The sequence below is a fragment of the Carettochelys insculpta genome, chromosome 8 (assembly GCF_033958435.1).
Source record: "Carettochelys insculpta isolate YL-2023 chromosome 8, ASM3395843v1, whole genome shotgun sequence".
Classification (NCBI taxonomy): domain Eukaryota; kingdom Metazoa; phylum Chordata; order Testudines; family Carettochelyidae; genus Carettochelys; species Carettochelys insculpta.
In genome coordinates this window covers 50619646-50633111 of record NC_134144.1, presented here as the reverse complement: position 1 = coordinate 50633111, position 13466 = coordinate 50619646, and the positions used below count along the sequence as shown (strand labels likewise).

Here is a 13466-nt window from a genome sequence, read left to right as displayed (position 1 = left end):
AATAATTTTTCCTATCCCACTGTAAGGATCTATTCCCTGCATAGATGCAAATGATGACGGTGTCTGGAAGTGACATTAGTTCTTATCTATCTTCATCTCCCAATGCGAACTTTGCCACCAACCTACCAGCAAAAAATACATTTCTGTATCACATTATTTGATTATTAGTCATAGTAGCATCAACACATCAGTAAAATTTTTCACTCCTGATTTTTTCTCTGACGATTTGGTGTAAGTTGGGGACAGGAGTGGATAAGATGGCAAAAATAAAGGAGTTAAAGAGCAAGATATTTGGAAGATGCAAAATGGGGAAAGAAAGGAGGGACAACTAATGGAGACAAAGGAGGTGAACATGAATGGGAAGGGGGGAAGGCAGGCAGCAGGAGAGAGAACTGCATGAAGTTGGGGCAAACTGTCAGACTGCAGAGACTAAAAGCATTAGGTATCCAGACTGCTTGTTAGATATTTTAGTCACTTTGAACTGGTAAATGGAACACAGGATTTAATCAGTTAAAGCTGTGCCATTTACAAGAGTAACAGAGTATTCCAAAGCTATTTTGAAAAATCCACAGTTTTATTTCATCATTACACGTCATCAAAAGTCTATTTTAACACTTTGGGTTTTTTTAATGATCTCAAAGACAACTGCATATAGACAACTTGCACTAGATTTCACTAAAAAGTGTGTGATTTCTGCATGTAATTTTCCACTGAGCAACTTGATCTTAGGTTCCTTAATGCATTCAGTAGCAGCTAAAGTTCCTTACACAAGAAAATATGATTGATCGTTACAGTGACAGTAATTGCATTTAAGCAAAAGTAACCATTATAGTAATTTTCTTCAGAGAAGAGACAGCTAACTAACTTGGTAGCTTGTTACTTTGTAACACATTAACTTTGGCAAATTTAACATTAAAAATGTAAAAGGTTTTCAGACACAACAATATGGAATAACTACACTTGCAAAGTGTTTTAATGCTATGTATGCTCTAGTACTATGTAATATTGTATATTAATAAAACCAAGCCATATAAAATGGAACATTGATTAAATCATGGACAACACTGTGATATCTCTTTTCAAGTGTTTCAATTAAAAATTCTGTCTTTTCAGTATCAGGTTTCAGCACATTTTCAGACATTAATTTCTATACATACATACACTAAGATGGGAAATCAGCACTGAGAAATGACAGAATATTCTGTAAAGCAAAGTAAAAAAAAAAACGACTCACATCCTAGTATTGAAAGATTGAAGCTAGTGAAAACTCAGACAAAAAAGTATACATACAACACAAATACATAAATATATAACATACATATACCAGTATATTATGTAAACAGTCATTCTTATAGACTACACATTAAATCCCAATATTATTAATAAGATATTAATGAAACAGCATTAGCATTTATTTTCATGTATTTCTTCTAGGCACCACCTGCATGCTAATTAGAAACTAACCCACTAAAGAAAATGTGGTATTGCATGTATTGAGAATCTTTACTCACTGCGTTCTGGAAACCTCAAAGGCACAGTTTGCTGGACATTTTATATAATCTTTTCTCATAATATGAATTTTACCATCAATTAGAATATTTTAACATATCAGATTTGTTTTAAAAAGCCTAACAATTCAAAAATAATTCAACATACTATTCAGATTAAAGAGTTAAGAAAACTAATTCAAATATTAAAAATTTCTTCTTAAAATTATGCATTACACTACATGTTTCATCATGCTCTTGAGAATGCGGTTAAATCACTTGACCAGACCATCTGTTTGGTAATGACAGACCAAGGTGAACATGGCTTGGATGCAGAGCTGGTACATAAGTCTTTCATTAGTGTCTTGGTCTCTCTGAATATACTTAGGGATGCCTAGTCTAGCAAAAACTTAGACCAGTTCCACTGGGACAACCTGGATGTGTGTTTCTTAAAGGAATGGCTAGGTACAAGATATCATGTAGCATAGTCCAGGATGATAAGTATGCTTCAGTGACCTCAGGACAATCTTTCTAATGGACCCACTAGGTCCACAGGTATTCTTCCGAAATGTACTCCAGTACCAATTGGGCCCTTAACTCATCTGTGCAGCTGGCTCTCCTGCAGGAGGCATAACAGCTCTAGGTTTCCACTCCTATGCCCAGCTAGTAGATTCTCCTTAGGTCTCCATCTAGGGTCTTATCTGCTGCTAAATGTCCCCCAAAGAGATGACTGTGAGCTAACTCTAATTTGGCCCTTGTGTACTTTCATAGCACCAGAGGCTGTTCTGCTACTTCACCCCCATCTGCATAATGGCAGTACCTAATACAACAGATTATGGTTGATTATCTATTGCCCTGAGCCTTTGGTTTTCCTTTCTACTGGCATGCTATTTACCTCTACTACAGGTTGAAATTCTCTAGTCAGGAACTCTCTCCTTCACCAACATCCGCTATCCATACTGATTTTAGTTAGCCAGATGACCACTTATCATGAGCGTGGCCAATTTTCTCAGGTTCCATGAAGTTTGTTTACAACCACCAGTCCTGACTGTCAGTGTTCTGTGATGTTATTTTGCTGTAATTTATCCCTAAATTTCTTTAAAGAGCCCAGGAAGCAATGAAAGTATTGCTAATGATTCTGGACCATACTGACCTCCCATGATCAAGCAAATTCTCTCATTTGACAGCCGTTACATCATGGACTAGAGAGATTCAGCATGCATCTCCTCCCTCACATTTACATACAGTACATCATAGGCTTGGTTTTGCCCAAAACACTTGCATGCAGGACCAATTTGGCTTTATTCTATTGGACTGGTCTTCCCTCTATCCCTTGGGGTACTTTCACTTGTGTTGGGCCCCAGGCTACCTTGCCAATTCCCTGATGGGGCCAGCCTAACAAACAGGGCAGCTCTCTGTTTACCGCCAAAATCCTGGTTCCTAATCATTTATCTGCCCGTCTAGATTTCTAGGACTTCCCAGGGTTGAAAATAACTCTGGAGAAAACCCAGCAAAAATTATAGCAACGCCATCCATTGGCACCTCGATCTCTGTCCAGGGTTTACTGCCCTTCTCTAACTCAGTGGGGTGGAAGAAGACCTCTATGTTTCTGTGGCTGGCGTATAGCTTTGCTTGGGGAGACTCTTTTATCCATAGGACCAAGAAATCCAATATAGCCTGACTACTCCAGGGCTACGTCTACACGTGCACGCTACATCGAAATAGCTTATTCCGATGTAGCGACATCGAAATAGTCTATTTTGATGAATAACGTCTACACGTCCTCCAGGGCTGGCAACGTCGACATTCAACTTCGACGTTGGGCAGCACCACATCGAAATAGGCGCTGCGAGGGAACGTCTACACGCCAAAGTAGCACACATCGAAATAAGGGTGCCAGGAACAGCTGCAGACAGGGTCACAGGGCAGACTCAACAGCAAGCCACTCCCTTAAAGGGCCCCTCCCAGACACAGTTGCACTAAACAACACAAGATCCACAGAACCAACAACTGGTTGCAGACCCTGTGCATGCAGCATGGATCCCCAGCTGCAGCAGCAGCAGCCAGAAGACCTGGGCTAAGGGCTGCTGCACACGATGACCACAGAGCCCCGCAGGGGCTGGAGAGAGAGCGTCTCTCAACCCCTCAGCTGATGGCCGCCATGGTGGACCCCGCTATTTCGATGGTGCGGGACGCAGATCGTCTACACGTGCCCTACTTCGACGTTCAACTTCGAAGTAGGGCGCTATTCCCATCCCCTCATGGGGTTAGCAACTTCAATGTCTCGCCACCTAACGTCGATTTCAACTTCAAAATAGCGCCCAACACGTGTAGCCGTGGCGGGTGCTATTTCGAAGTTGGTGCCGCTACTTCGAAGTAGCGTGCACGTGTAGACACGGCCCAGGTTGGTTTTGCATCTGGAGTGTGTAACCAGCATAGTTATCCTGCCAGTGCATGCAACACAGAAGAGCTGCAAGATGGACAATCGGGAAAAGGTGTTTCAAAAATTCACAGGATTTTAACATGAGTGCCTTCCATTCTCTATGACCCATAGGCCGTGTCTACACATGCACGCTACTTCGAAGTAGCGGCACCAACTTCGAAATAGCGCCCGTCATGGCTACACGTGTTGGGCGCTATTTCGAAGTTGAAATCGACGTTAGGTGGCGAGATGTTGAAGTCGCTAAACCCATGAGGGGATGGGAATAGCGCCCTACTTCGAAGTTGAACGTCGAAGTAGGGCACGTGTAGACGATCCGCGTCCCGCAACATCGAAATAGTGGGGTCCGCCATGGCGGCCATCAGCTGAGGGGTTGAGAGACGGTCTCTCTCCAGCCCCTGCGGGGATCTATGGTCACCGTGGGCAGCAGCCCTTAGCCCAGGGCTTCTGGCTGCTGCTGCTGCAGCTGGGGATCCATGCTACATGCACAGGGTCTGCAACCAGTTGTCGGCTCTGTGGATCTTGTGTTGTTTAGTGCAACTGTGTCTGGGAGGGGCCCTTTAAGGGAGCGGCTTGCTGTTCAGTCCGCCCTGTGACCCTGTCTGCAGCTGTTCCTGGCACCCTTATTTCGATGTGTGCTACTTTGGCGTGTAGACATTCCCTCGCAGCGCCTATTTCGATGTGGTGCTGCCCAAAGTTGAAGTTGAACGTCGATGTTGCCAGCCCTGGAGGACGTGTAGACGTTATTCATCGAAATAGACTATTTCGATGTAGCGTGCACGTGTAGACGTAGCCATAGACATTTCAGTTCACAACTGTGACAAAGTAGTCCGTATTAGGCACTGTGGCACAGGAACTGGAGGACTCTTAGGCTTGACATAGGTAACACAGGGTCTACATTTGCACTATGTCAAACTTAATACATCAGTCAGAGCTCAACACCACTCAGGCAAATGGTGATATGTTAATGCAATGCAGAGCTAACACTGAGAGACAAAATTAAACATAGACACATGTACATTCAGGTCAGTGCAAATCAGCTTAATTAGAACTAACTCGGTAGTGTAGACCAGGTCTCATGCTACTTCTATACCAGTTAAAATCAATTAGAGTTACTCTTCCTTTAAAATACGTGCGAGTAAGAGCAAAATCAGGCCCCAACTTCCTAGATTAGTCTACACGGATGTCATTGAGGCTTGCTCTACAGTAGGAGATTAGGTTGAATTTAAGTGACTTAGGTCAAATTTCTAAGCAATCAGTCCACACTACAGGGACCTTTACATCAACTTTAAGGGCTCCTAAGTTTGCCTTTTGTACTCCTGCTTTTCATAAAGAGTAATGCCATATTTGACCATGACTACGTCTACACGAGCCCCAAACTTCGAAATGGCCACGCAAATGGCCATTTCGAAGTTTACTAATGAAGCGCTGAAATACATATTCAGCGCTTCATTAGCGTGCGGGCGGCAGCCGCACTTCGAAGTAGGCGGGGTCCTTTCGAAAAGGAGCCCCGTCTGGACGAGACGCGCGGCAGCGAGCCATGTCAATTTCGAAGTCCCCTTATTCCCATGAGCTGATGGGAATTAGGGGACTTTGAAGTAGGCGGCGTCCTTTCGAAAAGGAGCCCTGTCTGGACGAGACGCGCGGCGGCAAGCCGCATCAATTTCGAAGTGGGCTGCTGCCCGCACGCTAATGAAGCACTGAATGTGTATTTCAGCGTTTCATTAGTAAACTTCAAAATGGCCATTTGCGTGGCCATTTCGAAGCTTGGGGCTCATGTAGACACGGCCCTTGTGTGGTCAATATTAGGGTACTGCAGATGGAGCATTTCCTGTACACTAAGGCCACTTCTACACAGGCCACTTTCTTCAAAAGTGGCATGGTAATACACGACCCAAAATATGCTAATGAGGCACAGATGCAAATTCCCCATGCCTCATTAGCATACGGTCATGTGATTTGGAGTCCAGAAAACCGTTCTTCCGGACTCCAAAACGCCGTGTAGAAGCGCGGCCCCAGGGGAGCTTCCAGAAGGAAGTCCTTTTTCTGGAGGCCCCTTCTTCTCAAAAATTTTTGGGAAGAAGGGGCCTCCGGAAGAAGGACTTCCTTCCAGAAGACCACCCAGGGGCCGCGCTTCTAAATGGCGTTTTGGTGTCTGGCAGAACAGTCTTCTGGACTCCAAATCACGTGACCGTATGCTAACGAGGCATGGGGAATTTGCATCTGTGCCTCATTACCATATTTCAGGCCGTGTATTACCCTGCCACTTCTGAAGAAAGTGGCCTGTGTAGAAATGGCCTTAGTGTACAGGAAATGGCCTGGGAAAATCTGAATTTCATTTCTTGCTTGGCCAACGTGGCAAATAGAGCAGACAACACACCTCAGCTGCACGTCTGGCCATGAATTCCCAGTGTTGCAGATGATGTTCAGTATGGAGCATGCAGGAGATCTGGGATCTCATTGCTGTTGGGGTGGGAGGGGGATAAAGCTGTGCTGGCAAAACTGTAAAGCAGCAAAAGAAATGCCAGCATCTACGCCAAGATCTCACAGGGCAAGAATGAAAAAGGATACACCAGGGAAAACCAGCAGCGCTACATGAAAATAAAGGCACTCAGGCAGGCATACCATAAAACAAAGGAAGCACACAGATGTTCTGGGTCATCACCACAAACATGCCACTTCTACGAGCAGCTGCATGGGATTCTAGGAGGTGATCCAACTGCTGTACCCAAAAAGTCTGTGAATACCTCCCAAAGAGATTCCTCGGGAAGCCTCTGGCAAGAAGGACCTGGATGAAGAAGAGAAGGAGGAGGAGGAGAACAATGGTCAGCAGGAGAATGGAACAGCTGATCTCACCAATAGCCAGAAACTTTTTGTAGTGTTGGGTCTCATCCCCTCCTCCCAGGACACTTTGCGTCTGGCTTCTGATGACGAAGAGGGGATCCCTGGTGAGTTTGCATTTTTAATCATGCTACAAGTGAGGTCAGGCAATTGGATGTAATCTGTGGTGGGCACTGTACCTACACAGCCTAGAACAACTTGTTACTGTGTCTGGGGATGGAGCGCTGATCCTCCTTGCACATCTCCATAAGCTTCTCAGACAGGTATTCTTTAATACTTCTCACAAGGTTTTTGGAGAGGCCTGCCTTATTCTGACCTCCTCCATATGACGTCTTTCTAAACCAAGCCTCCAGTAAGTAATATGGCATTATTGCACCACAGAACAGTGCAGCATACTGAGCAGCCTTGTGCCGAAATCCAGTCAGTTTCCATTCCTTATCAATTAGTTATTCTAAGCAGGCTGATATCTCTTTTTGCAAACTAAAGGAAGTGGGGATGTAGGGGCGAGGGGGAGAAGCAGTGAGATACTATATGATAGCTCAAGTTGCTCCACCATGCCTGGACCACCCCACCCCTCCCTAACCTGGTCTCCTGGGCTAAACTTTCACTGTCCCAGCTCAGAAGCATGTGATGACCACCACTGCCACAGGTCTTAGACATCCTGCTCCAAACCCACTTCCAACATGCACAGCTGCAGAAACTGCTTTTGCAATCACAGGCTTGAAAGCATGTCTCCAATCTGTGCCTTACCATGATGGGAAGCAAATCAAGTCAAGCAGGTCCTTTAAGAGCTCTCTGTAGTACCTGCTGAACACAGGATGCTTAAAAGCCAAAATTTGTCCTTGCATGGAATACATCCCCATTGTCTTTCACAGAGGTTCCCTGCTGAATTTCCTTTATGTGTTTGATAATATTTTCTACAGTAAATTAATCTCTTTAATGTCTGGCCTTCACTGATGTTTTGTTGCAGTGCCCCCCTCATGCTCCTCTAGCTGTTAGACTGGCACAGGTTTGCAGGAGAGAACAAACGTAGAAAGATATGTTCACGGAGTGAACTGCATATGCAAAGCTGCCTGCATGGCCAGGACACAGATAAATGTGTGGAAGAGAACCACGGTGGAGGAGAGGTGGGCTGACTGGGAAGAAAGGAGAGTGCTCAGAGAGCATGAATTAGAGACCTAGGAGGAGATGTTGCAGCAGATGAGGCAGCAGACAGAGCTCCTGCATTGCCTGGTAAAGAAGTAAAGAGCCCCACTTCAGCCCATGCTGAACCACATGCCCTACCTCACCATGTTCCCTACTCTCCCCTCTACCAGCACCCCAGCATACAGGGAGAGGGGAATGCAGAGTCAAGGGCAGACTTGTATTCTGCTTACAGGAATGCTTCGAAGAGCAAAAGGCTGACATTCCACCTCTTGTGATGGCAAGATGCCTTTGTTTAACCATCCCCGAACACCTGTCATGAACTCCTTTGGGCCATGTCTACACTGCCCCTCCTTTCAATAGCTGATAGGAATAAAGGGATTTAGATGGGTGCAGGGTCCTTTAGAAAAGGACCCCCATGTACATGAGCTGCGCACGAGTGAAACGTGGCACTTTCGAAGTGCCGCGGCTGTCAGCATGCTAATGAGGCACTGAATATTCATTTCAGCACCTCATTAGTATTCTCTGATTTGGCCATTAATATGGTCATTTCAAAATTTTGGCCAAGTGTAGACATGGCCTAGAACTGTGCCATGTGAGCCACAGCTGAAGCTATTGTAGCCACGTACAACAGAGCAAGCAGCTGCTAGCACCGCATGGTGTGCATGACACAGCCACTGCGGCCACAAGAGCCCATGGCTCAGAGACACAGGAAGAGTCACCTCCACTGCTGCTGCCATGCACTTGTCCCACCAAGTGATGGGGCACAGCCACAGAGTGGGCAGAGGGTGCTCTATTTTGCCACACCGTGGTTTCTTATTCACCATATGGGTGAACGGGAAGTGTATTGGACATTGCGGGTCTACTCTACAGAGACAATATCAGAATATTTATATCTAGAGAAAGTGTAGGTGCAGCCTACACTGACATAAGGACCAGCTCCCTGAATAAAGTTGTCTGTGGAAGCCCTTTTCCACTGATATAGCTGAATATACACTAGACAGTTTAGTCTGCATAGCTACGCAAGTCAGGGGTGTGTGTTATTCATGTTATCTCTGTCACATAAATTATAAGCGTAGACTGGTCCTCTGGGCTTGACTCACTGAATCTTTCATAGCCTAAGAGGATTAAATTGCATATCAATGATCATCACAGAAGGAAATAGTATAAGAAGCAACTATCAGGATCATACAGCTTTTCTACACATTCTTCCGTCTCTCCAGTGAGTAAATTAAATCAGACACCTTTCTACCTGGTTACATGCACTCAGTTAAATATAATCTACAGTACTTAAAAACTGGCCCTATTTGTCAAAATCCTCATTCTGAATGATGATACGTATAACTCAGAAAATGGAACTAACTTCCATAATGCACTATTTTGGTCTCATTGCTGAAAAGCAACACATCAAAGTCCTTCATACTTATTAAATTAAGGGAAAATATTAGTGATGAAGAAAATTATGTAGGCCTTGTAAAGAAAACTGTAATAACCTAGGCTGTCTCTTATTACTCACTAAACCTCCCCCGCCATGCCTTATTATCCACTAACTCACCTTGCACACAACTTTCTCCAAACCTTCTCCTATACACTGAAAACCTATGTAACAATCTTATTGCATGTAAGTTTAAGAAAAAAATAAAGGGTCTTATATACAAAGAAACATGGAAAATACAGAAAAAGGGTCTCAGGAGAAAAAAATGAAAACATTATGTGTACCCTCCCAAAAGTCTGTCAAGGTATCCTTTCTGCACCCGTGTACGTAATAAAACTGCTCAACCACTAAGTAGTGTTGTATGCAATGCCCTTTATTTAAAGTCAACCTCTAGCATAACACAAATATTAATAGAGCTTATACTGAACATTCCATGTGTGTATTTTGCATAGAAGGAAGCTCTCTGTAGCTAGTCCATAAGTAGTATAGGAACATGACATGGTGTCAGAAGTAAACTAGTGCCGGTAGAAAACGTAAAGAGAAGAAACAGCAAGAAATATTGCAAATGGCTGCAAAGGTTTCAGGACATCATCATCATGCCATTCTTCAATGCCCCAAAGAAATTCAGCTTTGACAAATGTTCACAAAAGACTCACTGTTACCAATATTTTGCACAATTTTGAATTGCTACAAAGCTCCATGAGAAAATGAAATATTCAGGTATCTTCTTTAACTTATGCCAATGGTTCTTAACCTGGGATGCACACCAGAGTTTTTTAGAAGATAAATCACTGAAAACACAAATTAAGCACAGGCATGTAAGTACAACTACTTTGTTTCATCAAACCTATGTATTCATTAATATTAAAATTTTAATGATTACTCTAATATATAAACAAAAATTATTTTCAAGTTTTTACGCTAATTGTAGGGAAATTATCTCACTACAAAATACAGTGTACCACCATGTTGCGGGGTGTTTTCTGACACATGCACAGATGATGATGTGGTAGCGCAGTGCTTTGTTTGAATTCAGTTAGCCACTGTTATTGTGTTGGTTACAGTTCCACAGCAAAACTCCACAACATCCCTGGGTAGTACTTGCATATTTTTGTATGCCTACTGTTCTATTTTTTGTGGTGAGTAACAACATAGAACTATTTTATATATATTTAATTTTCATTTAAAGGTGTATAAACCCCCCATCTCCATTTTTGATAAGCGGTGAGAGAACATATTTGATTTTTGATAAAGGATGCAAGAACATATTTTGAGACCCAAAGGGGTGCAGGCTGCAGTAAAGATTAAGAATCACTGATTGATGCCAATGAAAAGCAGGCAGAACATAGCTTTAAATCTGTTGATTTTACTGAAGATAGTTGCAAAAATGATTATTAAAGGGGTTTGCCTATGTTTGATGTATGCTTTATACCTCACAGAAACATGTTTTGTGAAAAATCACTTTTTTAACAGAAACGAAGGGTCCTGTGGCACCTTACAGACTAACAGAAAAGTTTTGAGCATGAGCTTTCGTGAGCACAGACTCACGAACCAAGACCAGCATCTGATGAAGTGAGTCTGTGCTCACGAAAGCTCATGCTCAAAACTTTTCTGTTAGTCTGTAAGGTGCCACAGGACCCTTCATTGCTGTTACAGATCCAGACTAACACAGCTACCCCCCAATACTTTTTTTAACAGAGAATGCATGAATTATGGGGAAATACTGAATGACTTATAAGAGCTTTGCATCCATTGGCTGAATTCTGTGTTTTGGAATGGCCAAGCTTGTAATATAGTTAGCAGATGAAAAATCTCTTACAGAAGCTGCAATAAAAAACAAATTTTAAACAAAACATATCTATACTAACATTAAAGCAGTGTGAACTAATCAAACAGAACCAAAGGCAAGAGCAATTTCAAGAAGCTGAAACTAGCTTAGAATCTGCAAAACAGAATGAATGCTAAAAGTAATCACCATAAGATGGCTGAGGTGAAGAGGGATAAATTTCAAGCTAAAACAAACTCTTTTCAATCTATATGTGCAAAGTGTGGAAAAAGTCATAGCTCAACAGATACACTTATTGACAAAGGCAGAAGGTGTGATAAATGCAGAAAATATGGACATTTCACAGCTGTTTGCCACACTAATTCAGTCAGGGAATTCATTAGAAGACTTAAACTGATTCCAGGCCTGATGTCACCATACTCTCAGAAGGGATTTCCATTAACCTTCATCCTCAAGGTTGATCTGAAATCACTTCTGACTGCTCTGAAGGCACTCTGAACTTTGTGAGCCAGTTCACCACAGAAAGAACTTACAAAGACAAAAGCTTAGCATTCAAAATATGTGATCAAAGGATCATAAACCAAGAGCCTTCTCACTCCATTGTGCCAGCCATGATGTAACTAAGGAGAAAGCTGCAAGAACTCCATGAAATATATGGACGTTTTGAAAGGCGATCTAGTGCAAATAATCATATGAGGCAATGCTAAACCATATGGTGTACATCAAAGTCATGGGGAGTGGAGAATGAGCTATAGGTAAAACAGAAGTGGATCCTGCAGTGTTGAAATAGCACAAGCAGGACTCTTACATCATGGGAAAAGTGAGGTAACAAGAGCATTGCACTTGATGGCTTGATCATTTTCATACTGGTACAAGCCAAACAGAATCTGTATCATACTGTGCCACTTGTAGCTGAAATGGGCATCCACATTGTTTGAAAGATATACGAAAATGTTTAATTCCAATTGTGAATTAATTGCATTAGAATACTCTAGAGTTCTTCTACATATACAAAGAAAAGCACTTCCAGTCATTTTTTCTGTATATAGGATTTTCATCAATAAATAATGGGGGATAGCAGATAGCATGTCTTTGAAAGACTATGTCATAGTGATCAGTTTTTTTAAAAAATAATAAATCATAAATCTGACAGAGAAATTGTAATTATGTTTTAGTTAAATATTGTATAACTAATTCTCTCAAAAAAGTGAGTCTGGTCTGAATCCAAAATGAAATATAAGCAATCTGCGTTTAGGAGGACTTGTCTGACATGCATTTTCTGTTACAAACTGCATATTTTCTTAATTGGGGATTAGTGAACAACACTTCAAGGGAAGTATTTTTTAAGCTGTCATTCTTTCATACTTCAAAGCTTTGCTGTGTGGAGATGAGTCCACACCACAGTCAGTACTTTCAATTCAGAAATCAGATTTTTATGTCTAGGAAATTATACCACTTTTCCATGTGATGACCTATGATGAGAACAGCTCAACAAACATCAAATGTGCCCAAGAGAAAGCATCTAAATTGAGGGTTGTTGTGAGCCCCTTAGGCAAGCAATCAGTCTAAAAGCATGGATCCACAAGACTGAGGAAGAACTCTGTCACAGAGACATTCTCCCATCAACATAGCTCCCATCTCTTAGGAAAGTGCATAAATTATGCTCAGGGAGAAGCACTCTGGTCTGTATAATAACATCTTCACTAAAGCGGTGAAGCACTGCAGCCAGACTAGTGCAGCAGTGTTGCTGTCATGCTGTACATGAACACAAACCCCTGGGATCAGTTACCTCATCAAAGTGCTCCAAACTTTTTCCAGAAGCCAATACTTAATCTCCCACGTCAGAACTCTCAGTCTTTTGTCCTTGAGTTGGAGGTCTTTGCTCAGCCTCCCAGCTGAGAAGCAGGGAAACTGCTTGAGTTATTGAAGCTTGCATTGTCTCTCTGCCCCCCCAAGTCAGTGTGGGTTAGCTGCAACCAATTCTTCAGTGCCTCTTCATCGCACCCAGAGAGGGAGATCACAACCACCTATGTACCTGGGAGCAAATTTAGTTCCTTTTTTGTCCATGGGGTAAAAATGTAATGTACATGTGAACCTAATGCACACAGAGACTTCATAAAACATATTACAAAACTTTCCATTTTACCATGAACTCTCTCCTTTCACTGGCCTACATTTGATGTCTGGAAACTTTTTAAGCAGTACCCATGAAACTGGGTGACAATCTTCATCAGATATCTCTGGAAAATGAAACATTCAGCAAAACCTGCATATCTAGCCAAGAGTATGTCAGATGACTGAAGCACAACCCAGGGGTTGACCATAAAAGTTTCC

The 13466-nt window shown here is 42.6% G+C and overlaps 1 long non-coding RNA gene across 2 annotated transcripts in view; it reads right to left on the bottom strand.

Annotated features, from left to right (window-relative positions):
- Positions 1-13466, bottom strand: part of LOC142017248 (uncharacterized) — a 320766-nt gene that overhangs the window by 272289 nt on the left and 35011 nt on the right. For both annotated transcript variants that reach the window (XR_012646492.1, XR_012646494.1), the window contains exon 3: positions 6553-6715. This is a non-coding gene — a long non-coding RNA (uncharacterized LOC142017248). The remainder of the gene's footprint in view (positions 1-6552; positions 6716-13466) is intronic.